The sequence below is a fragment of the Rhipicephalus sanguineus genome, chromosome 5 (assembly GCF_013339695.2).
Source record: "Rhipicephalus sanguineus isolate Rsan-2018 chromosome 5, BIME_Rsan_1.4, whole genome shotgun sequence".
Lineage (NCBI taxonomy): Eukaryota > Metazoa > Arthropoda > Arachnida > Ixodida > Ixodidae > Rhipicephalus > Rhipicephalus sanguineus.
In genome coordinates, this window is record NC_051180.1 from 27,205,763 (window position 1) to 27,218,626 (window position 12,864).

The 12,864-nt window shown below is 46.3% G+C and overlaps 2 protein-coding genes across 3 annotated transcripts in view; one reads left to right on the forward strand and one right to left on the reverse strand.

Annotated features, from left to right (window-relative positions):
- LOC119393397 (uncharacterized) overlaps window positions 1-12,864 on the reverse strand; it is a 316,479-nt gene that overhangs the window by 197,862 nt on the left and 105,753 nt on the right. For both annotated transcript variants that reach the window (XM_049416232.1, XM_049416233.1), the window contains one exon: window positions 7,153-7,195. The gene's annotated coding sequence lies outside the window, so the exon portion shown is untranslated. The remainder of the gene's footprint in view (window positions 1-7,152; window positions 7,196-12,864) is intronic.
- Window positions 1-12,864, forward strand: part of LOC119393398 (uncharacterized) — a 61,876-nt gene that overhangs the window by 14,513 nt on the left and 34,499 nt on the right. The window lies entirely within an intron of this gene.

Below are 12,864 nucleotides of genomic sequence, written 5' to 3' on the forward strand. Positions count from 1 at the left end.
TAACTTACGTGAAATTATTTTTCTATAGATGCTGACACGAAACGTTAGTGAGTGTTAACCTATCACAAACACATTACAGCAAGGTAACTGCAGATGAGGCGAATTTCGTGCGAATATGTTTCAAAAACCTGCAGGCGTGAACCGGAGCTGAGAAAATACCTTGGTATGAAGGAACATACGGTGGTATTACGCAGAATATACGGCTTTTCTACGGTTGCAGGAAGAGGTTTGTCGAGGTATACAGTGTAAATAATAAGTATGAAGCTTTTAGAGGACAGTATTTGTACATGTATCATAGCTAGCGCAGACACGCTGGTTATAGCTGGCGCGCGTGCACAGCGTGCACAGCGAGCGCGTGCATAACTAGCGTAAGCGCTGAGCGAGGTCCCCTCGAGTTAACTAATGTTTACTGATTATTTTAGGAAAAGAAACGTACAGTGATCAGAGAATGCAGCGAAATTATTGACATGCAGGAAAAGGAGAATTATAATGCGTCTGTTTTTCAAGAGGAAAATGCCGATGTGTGAGAGGCTCGAATCGCACAAATACGCAAATGTTTCAAGTAACACAAAAAGTAATAATCCGACAGTTTGTTTCCTGATATTTTTTATTGCGATAGCAATTATATGGACACTCTGGACGGGTTTTTTTCCGTCGACCAAAGTCCAAGAAGGTCCTATGATTCGGACCGTATATCCATCGCTGCAAGTCAGGCGGCCTGGTGTGCTGAAGCCCCGCAAGCCGCATGTGGCGTCGACGAGCCGCTTGTAGCCGAGGGCATGTCCATAGAAGGGGGTTCAGGTCTGCTTCCCGCACTGGCGCAGGACAAAATGAGCAGTTCGAAGTTGTTTTGGTGTACCCCATTTGACGCGGATTGAAGGCGTCACAGCCGCACTCACGCGAACTCTTCAGAGCGATACCTCCTCTTGACGAGTAAGTCCACTCGGGAGGTGATGACCACGCGGCGGTATGAGAGTGGTGCGCCGAAAATTTTCTTTGTGAATGTCCACGGTGTGAGAAGGTGGCAGCAGGAGCAGAGGTAAGGGTATATGACCGTTACTGGATGGCAAGCGGCGTGAGCGGGAACACTTCGGCGAACCCGAGAAACTCGAACTGAGCGCGGATAAGCTGCAGCACAACGGTGAAATTGCACTGCTACACCCAGAGAAATGTCAGCGCGACGGAGTGCGCGAACAGGTTGCGTCGAGTCCGTGTAAAGGATCGCGCTCGATGGGTGTTGCATCTCGACGAGTGGCTCAACTGCGGCAAGGCCATCGCAGAGGGCAACTAACTCTGCTAGTACGGAGGTAACGGAGATGTTCAACGCATAAGAGCAAGTCTGGTTGACATGTGGTTGAGAAGGACACACCAAGTAGGTGTGTCCTTCTCACAATTAGAAGTTGTTACCCGGCGTTCACATATGCTCTTAGTTCAAGCTGCTGAGGTGCCTAAATTAAAGGGCGGAACGAGGGGGTGTGCCTAGGCATAGTGTTTCCATTGAGTTCCTGACCAATGCATCCAAGTGGCTTGTTGGTGGTCACTTGGCAATGATCCCACGGGGGCAGTGACAACGTAGGTTCGTCCAGCAAAGGGGCTTTAGGGTCCATGTAATTCGCTAAGGCGGCAGCTTCAGGAACGTTGCTGTGCTTTATCATCCTCGCCTTACGTCTTTGGAGAATGAGCTCGCCCAGGATATTGAGCTCTGCTTCTGCCTGGAGTGTCTGAATCGGTGTGAACCTTGAAAGGCCTGTGATCACACGCATAGCTTCACTATTAAGAGATTCCAATCGCGCCCATTCTGCTTTGGTGAAGCGCTGAAACTGTGCTTGCCACACTAATCGAGGCTGGAATACTTATAGAGGAAAGTTCGACAGAGCGCAAGAATAGTAGCCGATGTTGTTTATTTTGATCGCAGTCTGTGCAACGCAGAAACAATAACGACAAATTGACTGGCTTAGAATACGACAAAGATGGTTACTTCACTGTATTCCTCATCTGAAAGAGCAAAGAACGTAAACACAACGTTAAGATGTACGCTGACGAAGCCAGACGAAATAAAGAAATATACTCGGGACGTGGAAAACACAAACACGCGCGGTCCAATTTAACCGATACGGGAAACGAATTGTGGGCGCGATTTGAAATGAAAGACTCATTACGCCTTGTATACGAACGCGTTGAACCGTTTAGTTTGCTTGCAGAGGTAGAACTACACTGCTAGCTTACGTCAGCTTATTCAGCTAGCACGGTCTTTAGGCTGTTAGAATAGTTAACCAGGTTTCTGTGGAACACCGCAGATTTCAAAATGTTTTCACGTATGTCTTTAAAAGGGAATAATTGCATTCGAACAATATCTAATAAAGTTGTCTGAATGAGTTCTATACGTGTAATTATATAGCACCAGTACCCCTAAATGGCAGAGGACACGATGTTTGTATAGAGGCTGAATGAAGACGATGCTGCTGTTGCATCAGCGAAGCACAACTTTAATAGGCTTTAGCCAAAATTAGTCATCGATCAGCTACCAATATGAAACGCTAGTCAAGTATATCCGACAAAATCCATCATTTAGCATACACTAGTCAAGAACGAGCCAACAATAATCTGTCCTGGTAACATGCAAATAAATAGGGTAGCTAGTTAAAGAATGTTCCTACGTGGAACGGGTTGAATTCAGCAAGAAATTATCGTCGACATCGTGAACATAATCATAATCCCTTAAAGAGCGTAGGTGGAAGAGGCTTAGCGCGACATAGTTTTAGAAAAGTGTTCATGTTCCCATTTTTACGCGACATCCCTTTGACTATAACAACGTCAAGCTTCCTGCGCATTTTACTAGCACTGCCGTGTAAATAGAAAGAGAGTCAGAAAGGTTAAGTGAAAGGCACGGAGGTTAACCAGCTGCACCGTGCTGAACCTTCGCGAACGTTGCGCCTGATTAAAACAGCAAGCTGGGCAAGATGGAGGGTTAATAATTGGTGGTGTTTAACGTCCTAAAACCAGGATATTATGAGGAACGCCGTAGTGGAAGGCTCCAGAGATTTCGACCCCCTGGGGCTCTTTAACGTGCCTTAAACTAAGTACACGAGCCTCAAACATTTTCGCCTCCATCGCAAATGCGACCGCCGCGGCCGAGATTCGATCCCGCGAGAGTTGGAAAGTTCACATCTTTAAAACAGCAGGGCTAAAACATAGCAACGAAAAAGGATCCAGACGAGACGAGCACAACGCTCGCATTGTCTGAATCCCTGTATTTTATTTGCTTTATTTGTTTCGCGTACTTCATTCGAAGATTTTAACACGGTGGCATTTGTAAAAAACGCGTTTTCGGCGTAACGTGTACTCACCAATAGTCCCTTGTGTCCTTGCAGCGCGCACGTCGGAATGAAACAAACAGTGGAACAGACGTTCCCTGTGAATGTGTCGGTCGACCTAGGTGTTCTTGTCGGATGGTACAGCTGACGCCAGGAGCGTTGTCAATCTCTCGTTGCACTTTCTTGCTAGAGACGGAGATGTCGGACGTAAAATCCAGGTCCCAGCTGGCCTGACCGTAACAAATAGCTCCGGCGAACGCTCCCCTGCCGTAGAAAAAAGTGAACCTGCACACTGAACGACATTGAGACCTTGTTTCCCATCTTGCGGTCACTTTAGTCGTGGAATTTATCTGTTAAAACGTGTCGCTAGGAGAATCTGGGCGGCGAGAGCAGCATGCCAGACAGTTTCGATCCCCTGCTGTCGTTATCGTGATGTCACTGTCGAACGTTTACAACATTACAGAATCTCGCTCGTTTTCTCCACCCATTCATTTATCAAATGAATGGCGCTTTTAAAAAGAAAGATGGCTCCTTCTAGTGTCTATCCGCCATGCGTTTACCTTCAGGAGAGCGGAACATCGATACACACGCACTGCTCGTTGTTTGGTGTGTAATGTAATAGTATCTGGGATTTAACGTCCCAAAACCACGATATGATTACGAGAGACGCCGTAGTGGAGGGCTCTGGAAATTTCGACCGCCAGGGGTTCTTTAACGTGCACCTAAATCTATTCATTCTGAAAAGACAGGGCGTGCAAACACGGACACAAGAAAGAAGTCAGGACACCACAAACGCCTAAATACACCTAAGTACACCTAAATACACCTAAGTACACCTAAATACACCAAACGCCTAATACACCTAAATACACCTAAACGCCTAAGTACACCTAAATCTAAGTACACGTGCCTCGAACACTTTCGCCTCCATCGAAAATGCAGCCGCCACGGCCGGGATTCGATCCCACGACCTTCGGGTTAGCAGTCGAGCGCCATAACCACTAGACTACCGTGGCAGGGCGGTTATTTGGTATGCGCGTTGCACATTGCCTCTTATTCACGCGCTTAAACATGTCCCTTCTATGTGCGTTATATATAACAAAAAAATAATTACAAATATGCTATAATTACGGCAACATGGAAGATCTCGAACAACAATTTTATAGCTTTGAACATGAAACTGAGAAACAGAAAACAAGAAAGGAAGGGAAAAAAAGGCAGTGAGGTTATCCGTTTGCTCAAGGCTTGACAAAATACACTTAGACTTATTTCTTGGTTTTTTTTTTGTTTTTTTAGGCGAACACCAGCTGCTACGTGAATCGACGACGAGGCAATGTTCGAATGTCCCCGCTCATGAGTTAGACAAAGCATTAAGGCCTACGAAAGATTCATTAAGTTTCATTTTACCCGCACATTCTGAAAACATAAATTATTGCTCTTCAAAAACTGCACTGCTTCTTGTTATGTTCGAAGTTAAAATATAAGTCGAACGCATCAAACCTTTCGATCTAGCAAACTTTTCATCTTTTGTCATTATTTCCTACCGCGTAACATCTGCCCGTCAGGCACGTGTTGGCAGCAGCCGCTACATATGCGATCTATACGCGTAGAATAATTCTCCAGCGTACGCCACGGCTGATGTTATCTGGGGCTTTTTCTGCTCTTTACTGTCTCGTGTTTGTCTACTTTCAGTATCGGCCTATCCAAGATGCAGCGAGGGACCAGGTGACACTTTTGCGTGGCGCGAATCGGCGAGCAGCGGCCGCGAAAGGGTGGCGACAAAAGACGTCCCGAAGAGTGAACAGAAAGGTTGCCATAGCTCGATCGCTGATGAGCTTTTGATGAGAGGCTACGAGCGTCCCGCATGACAGCGGTAGCATTCGGCCGAAGAAATAACGCCTCACGACAAGGCGACAACAGCAGCAGCAAAGCCAAAGCGTGCCGTGTGTATTGATTCAGAAACCTTTCGAGAGGGTGGGGCAGGCAGTTCTCGAGCCAGGCGACAAAAAGCCAAGTCCAAACGCTGCATTCGAGAGCAACGATTCGGTAGGCAAGGCGAATGCCTCATCGTTCGTGTGGCTGACACGTCGCGGTGTCCGGTGCTCCTTGTATGGACCAGCGGTTGTTGGTGTTGCTTACGTTCATCTTGTACCCTTTTTTTTCTAGTTGGCAGTGTGACGTAGGGAGATGAAACATTACCGCCAGCTGCCGGGTGAGGAGGAGCCATTATTTACGGAGGAACTCATCGTTGTTGGTTACTAGTGAGGCCGGAACGAATTTGGCCTTTGTTGTTAAGGTAATTAAGGCGAAAGCCTTAGACGCCTCATCAAACGCGAAAAGCGTCAATCCGTATGGTGAAAAAAAATGATCACGTGATGACGTCACCGTATGATGTCATCATGACGTGACATGTCGTCAAAGTATGTGACGTCATCACGACGCCACATAACGTGCCTTAACACGATGACGTCATCGAACCCAGATACCTTCACATGGTAAAAGGTGGGCCGATACCGGAGGCACTACAAAATCACATAAGCTGAAAAAAGCTTCCGATTCTTCTGATCAAGGTGCCTCCCACACTCCACCCCTTCGGGGAAGGGGTGGGGGAGGGGGAGGTCAATACAGTCGGCTGAGAAGAAAAAGAAGAAGAAGGCCTTCGAGCCGTCTTAGGCGAATTCACAAGGAACCGCGTGACTTTTAAGAGCTGACTCGCCAGGTTCTTAAGCTGGGGCAAAGCCCCGCGTCGTAAGCGTAACCTTAGTTCCAGAGGCGACCGCTACAGGCGCAGCTTGCGCGAAAGAAAAGTCTTCTTCCTCTTGTTCTTCGAGCGCCTTGATGATGATAATAATAACGTAGGCAAAACCACAATATAGCATAGCCAACTTCAGCATGCGGCGCTTGCTCCACTCCGGCAGTGCGCTTTGATACTAATAACATGAACGAAGAAGACAAGGCGGCGGAGCTGAAGGTTCGCAAGACAGCAGCAGAGCGTGCTCGCCGCCAAGACCCTCCGGTCAGATCTCGCGAGGCCGCAGAGATACGTCAGCGTCGTGCGGACGCCGAGATACAAGCCTGCGAAGCCGAAGCAGCGCGGAAGCGGCGGCAAGAGAACCTCGAAGAGGTACGGGCGCGGGATGCAGCGGCCAAGCGCCGAAAGCGGTCGCTACCTGAAGTTGGTGGCGCCGACGCGCGCTTGAAGCGCGATTTCCTCGACCACACGTTCGGCCCCAGCTGCAAGGTCTGCGACCGCTTGTGGTTCGACAACAACTTGACCTTGACAAACGCTACTATAACAACGTGTGACGTCTTTACATGACAGTAGAGGAATTGTACGGAGCATTCACGGTTTACCCGATTATCACCGAGCCAGCTCCTCAATGATCATTCACTTCGTGGATATGGTGTGATTTTTTCTTTGTCTTCATCTACTATTGTCACAATGACTATCAACATCCACCGATAATCTCGTACCTTCCATGGCTCGTAGCATGGTGGTGGTGATCTCTTTATTGAACCCCAAAAGAGGGGACCAGTACGAAGAATGGTTGCGCTGGCTTAGAGAAGTACGGCGGGGATCCCTTGGGATACCGCAGCCTCCACCGCCCGCTGGATAAGCCGCCGTTTGTCTGCTGGCTCGGAAGCACGCAGGAGGTACTCCCACGACTTTGGGGTGTTTGTGTTGTCTGTGTTGTAGCGCGTGCAAGTCCACACTGTATGTATGGGTGTGGCCGGAGTTGAGCAATATCGGCACCTTGGCGCTATCTCTTGCGGAAAAATTCTGCTGTATAAGAGGGTGTGTGCGGAGCTGCCTGTGTGCTTTCGTTCAAACACCCACCTCACGAGGTTGCAGTTCAGACTTCTGGTGGCAGCGGCCGGATCTGTAATGGAAGGGTTGCATACACGCAATTTTAGTGACACTTTGGTACAGGACAACGAAATCGGAGTAGATTTAATTATTCTAAGTTATTCCGCTATGGCACGAGAACTTCACAGACCAAGTGGGGGTTTGAGGTCGTACGATGCCATATCGAGTGAGGCATCTGTGATATGCAAAATGACGCTGTTATCTACCATTGAATCAGATAACGCGCGTGAGATTTACAACTGCTATGATAAGGATTATGTAAACAGCGAACAGTGACAGTTTGCCAATGCTGTTTGATAATCTCGGGGTCTTGATTCATGCGAATACGTATGATTCGTGCGAAATTTAGTGACAGGGATGAGGGTTGCGTCTTATATTCGAGGCGTGGCACGAAATCTTCGACCTAACGCAGCGTCTCCTTGCTTTACATACTGGCCATTCTCTCATACATTTTAAAGCAATAGTGTTAAAGGGCTCGTTTCGCAGAAATGCTGACGTCTGCGTTGCGTTGCCCGATAGCGAAAATTCGAGATAGATGCAAATGAATAAATGATAAAAACCTTAGGTTCGATTGGGAACCGAACCCACGCTTTTCGCGTGGCAAGCAGGTGTTCTACCAGAGAACCATGCCAATGCTTGAAGCTCTTTCCAGAAAAAAACCCTATACGAATGCCATGTAGTTGGAGGTGTCTCCATAACGCATGTAATATTGCGTGGCAGAGGCATGTAATCACACCAGACGTCAAAACATGTGAATTGCACAAAGACGAGGTGGTTGAAAAACCTTCCCCCCCTCCCCCAACGAAGTGCTCAGACATAATTGATCATTGTCAGTAGCAGCATCAATAAAGTGCGCAGGTGCGCGTGTTAAACGGATGCGTAGTGGGTACTTCGCCAATTCGCAAAAGGAATACTTATTACGCAGTGGGCACTTCACAAATGTATTTGCAGTAGACATTCTAGGACAGCTTGATACGCTCAATGTAACGCGCACAGACGTTTCCATCCTTACGGCGCTGTTGAGGTGTTCACAGAGAAGCGAAGCCAGCCTAGCGACCAGGAAGGCGATGGGAAAGGGTCCCGATTATGCTATCGCGTTCTGCCATAGGTCGGCAATAAAAAAATGGAGCTCATTCAGACTCACTCAAGAAATTTATTTTGCTCTCAAGGCCCACTCGGACTCAGACTCGCCAATATCTTCCTCAGCCGGATTCACTCGGGCTTATGCTCAACAAAATATCACTCACTTGATCTCACTCAGACTCAGATTCACAACCTTATCTGAGTCTGAGTGAGCCTGAGTGAGTCGACTGATGAGTAAGTTTGCCGACCTATGCGTTCTACTCTTGAAGGCTGCGCTCAAGCGTCCTTCAAATTTGCGTATGCACGAGCCTATACCAAACATCGAACGTCCAGAAACTTCTAGATCGCACTGACAACGAAAATTGAATAAGGTTTCTTCGAGGTGACTTGATCCTTCTAAGGTTATGAAAGCCTGAAACTTGTGTATTTTGATTGTTCTGCGGCCGCTCTGAAAGATTTATCAATCATAAAAGCCGTGGCGCTGTGATGGGATGAATAGATTTGTTCGTATTGTAGCTTCAGAGAAATTTATCCTGCAATTGGTAGATGTAACGGCACTTCACTTGCTGTTGACATCATCTGTGCGGCTAATATTTTGTAACTTGAAACATGCAGCACAATGTCCAGATATCTAAAAGGGTTAAGTAAGACGTTTATGCAACGGCAACTGAGAGATGATTCCGGCGGTATATTTTCTACACGGGATTTTTACTGAGACCAAAGGCATAGTAAGAATAGTGGCTACTTTGCCACCAACAAACCTTATTTTGCCAGCAGACTGATGGAGCGATTGACTGCGTAGTTCATTGATGGGCTGACTGGTTGTTTGATTGATTGAAGTTTCATTTGATAGTAGTTGTTAAAAACCTTTTTGTTTATGTTTGTACAAGAAATAGAATACTATCGCTCTTTCGTTCTGTTCTAACTGCTGTTATTTACTCTCCATCGTTGCTTCAGTTTAAGGACTGCGATCTGTAGTACTCTTCACTTCACTTGTAGCAGCACTCAGTCTATTCGCGTTATCCCCTCCTTCTTAAAATATAAGCAAGCGTCTTGCACCCCTCAGTTGAGCTTCACTGCCTGACTATCCCCATGCTTCTGTTGTAGTATGCTTTTTTCTTTTTGTTCTTTTGCGATAACTTGTGTACCCTTCTATTTGTTTCTCACCTTTCTTTTTGCTTTGAAAAAAAAAATGTTACCTTTGCAGTTTTCACTATTGAAGTTTCATCCACTGCATTGTACTTGTTTGTACATCTAAATATTGTTTTTCTGTTAATTTATGCCACGTCTACTCAATTATTTTAATGTTCTTAAATTTTCATGTTGCATTATTGTTTGTTGTAATAATTCTTGTCACCATGCACAGAAGGTCCCATTTCGCTTTATATATATATATAATGTATTTATCTCCGTTTATTACCATGAATAAACTGATTCTTATTCCTCTAGGAAGCACTAAGTTTCTTTTATAATGTATCCACGCTCCTGTAGTAGAGTACAGCCGTCCCAACCTAAAACAGCGGCGTTCCACCGCATCCTAATGTATGGCTTTGTTACATCAAGAGTATTGTTGCGGCAGAGCCCTCTTTACAATTTCGCGAACAATGAAAAACAATTGTAAAAATCGGCAAGTTGCGGTTAATCTCAAAACGCGGATTTACCTTCCCTTATACAAGGGTGAGTGATGTACAGAGGTAATTTTTATTTATTTATTTATTTATTTATTTATTTATTTATTTATTTATTTATTAAATGCGAAGCATTTCTTAGCAAACTTCTGCGACTTTGAGCGTATCTATCTATCTACCTATCTATCTATCTATCTAGCCGCCTACGACTTTGTGCTCTCCTGGTCGCTTGGTTAATCGAATGTGCACCAAAATTGGTATGGCGTAACATGACTGTATGACGAACGTAAATGACAAGTCATAACATGAAAATCGTGACACGAATGTCATGTACAGCATGATTTACATGCTACGCTCATGGTGCGCTGGCGGCCGTTTCGCTAGCTTGATATACACCAAAATTGCTATCTTGTGACGTGACTGTGTGACGAACATAAATAACACGAGTTAACATGAAAATCATGACACGCATGTCATGTACAGCATGACTTACGTGCCACGCTCATGGTGCGCTGGCGGCCGTTCGCTAGCTTTATATACACCAAAATTGGTATCTTGCGACGTGACCGTGTCACGAACGTAAATACCACGAGTTATCATGAAAATCATGACACGCATGTCATGTACAGCATGACTTACGTGCCACGCTCATGGGGCGCTGGCGGCCGTTTCGCTAGCTTGATATACACCAATATTGGTCTCTTCCAACGTGACCGTGTGACGAACATAAATAACACGAGTTATCATGAAAATCATGACACGCATGTCATGTACAGCATGACTTACGTGCCACGCTCATTGTGCGCTGGCGGCCGTTTCGCTAGCTTGATATACACCAATATTGGTCTCTTCCGACGTGACCGTGTGACGAACCTAAATAACACGAGTTAACATGAAAATCATGACACGCATGTCATGTACAGCATGACTTACGTGCCACGCTCATGGTGCGCTGGCGGCCGTTCGCTAGCTTTATATACACCAAAATTGGTATCTTGCGACGTGACCGTGTCACGAACGTAAATACCACGAGTTATCATGAAAATCATGACACGCATGTCATGTACAGCATGACTTACGTGCCACGCTCATGGGGCGCTGGCGGCCGTTTCGCTAGATTTATATGCACCAAAATTGGTATCTTGTGACGTGACTGTGTGACAAACATAAATAACACGAGTTAACATGAAAATCATGACACGCATGTCATGTACAGCATGACTTACGTGCCACGCTCATGGTGCGCTGGCGGCCGTTTCGCTAGCTTTATATGCACCAAAATTGGTATCTTGCGACGCGACCGTGTGACGAACATAAATAACACGAGTTATCACGAAAATCATGACACACATGTCATGTACAGCATGACTTACGTGCCACGCCCATGGGGCGCTGGCGGCCGTTTCGCTAGCTTGATATACACCAATATTGGTCTCTTCCGACGTGACCGTGTGACGAACATAAATAACACGAGTTATCATGAAAATCATGACACGCATGTCATGTACAGCATGACTTACGTGCCACGCTCATGGTGCGCTGGCGGCCGTTTCGCTAGCTTGATATACGGCAATATTGGTCTCTTCCGACGTGACCGCGTGACGAACATAAATAACACGAGTTAACATGAAAATCATGACACGCATGTCATGTACAGCATGACTTCCACGCTCATGGGGCGCAGGCGGCCGTTTCGCTAGATTGATATACACCAAAATTGGCATCTTGCGACGTGACCGTGTGACGAACATAAATAACACGAGTTATGAAAATCCTGACACGCATGTCATGTACAGCATGACTTACGTGCCACGCTCATGGTGCGCTGGCGGCCGTTTCGCTACCTTGATATACACCAAAATTGGCATCTTGCGACGTGACCGTGTGACGAACATAAATAACACGAGTTATGAAAATCCTGACACGCATGTCATGTACAGCATGACTTACGTGCCACGCTCATGGTGCGCTGGTGGCCGTTTCGCTAGCTTGATATACACCAAAATTGGTATCTTGCGACGTGACTGTGTGAAAAACATAAATAACACGAGTTAACATGAAAGTCATGACACACATGTCATGTACAGCATGACTTACGTGCCACGCTCATGGTGCGCTGGCTGCCGTTTCGCTACCTTGATATACACCAAAATTGGCATCTTGCGACGTGACCGTGTGACGAACATAAATAACACGAGTTATGAAAATCCTGACAAGCATGTCATGTACAGCATGACTTACGTGCCACGCTCATGGTGCGCTGGCGGCCGTTTCGCTAGCTTGATATACACCAAAATTGGTATCTTGCGACGTGACTGTGTGACAAACATAAATAACACGAGTTAACATGAAAGTCATGACACACATGTCATGTACAGCATGACTTACGTGCCACGCTCATGGTGCGCTGGCGGCCGTTTCGCTACCTTGATATACACCAAAATTGGCATCTTGCGACGTGACCGTGTGACGAACATAAATAACACGAGTTAACATGAAAATCATGACACGCATGTCATGTACAGCATGACTTACGTGCCACGCTCATGGTGCGCTGGCGGCCGTTTCGCTACCTTGATATACACCAAAATTGGCATCTTGCGACGTGACCGTGTGACGAACATAAATAACACGAGTTATGAAAATCCTGACACGCATGTCATGTACAGCATGACTTACGCGCCACGCTCCTGGTGCGCTGGCGTCCGTTTCGCTAGCTTTATATGCACCAAAATTGGTATCTTGCGACGTGACCGTGTGACGAACATAAATAACACGAGTTAACATGAAAATCATGACACGCATGTCATGTACAGCATGACTTACGTGCCACGCTCATGGTGCGCTGGCGGCCGTTTCGCTACCTTGATATACACCAAAATTGGCATCTTGCGACGTGACTGTGTGACGAACATAAATAACACGAGTTATGAAAATCCTGACACGCATGTCATGTACAGCATGACTTACG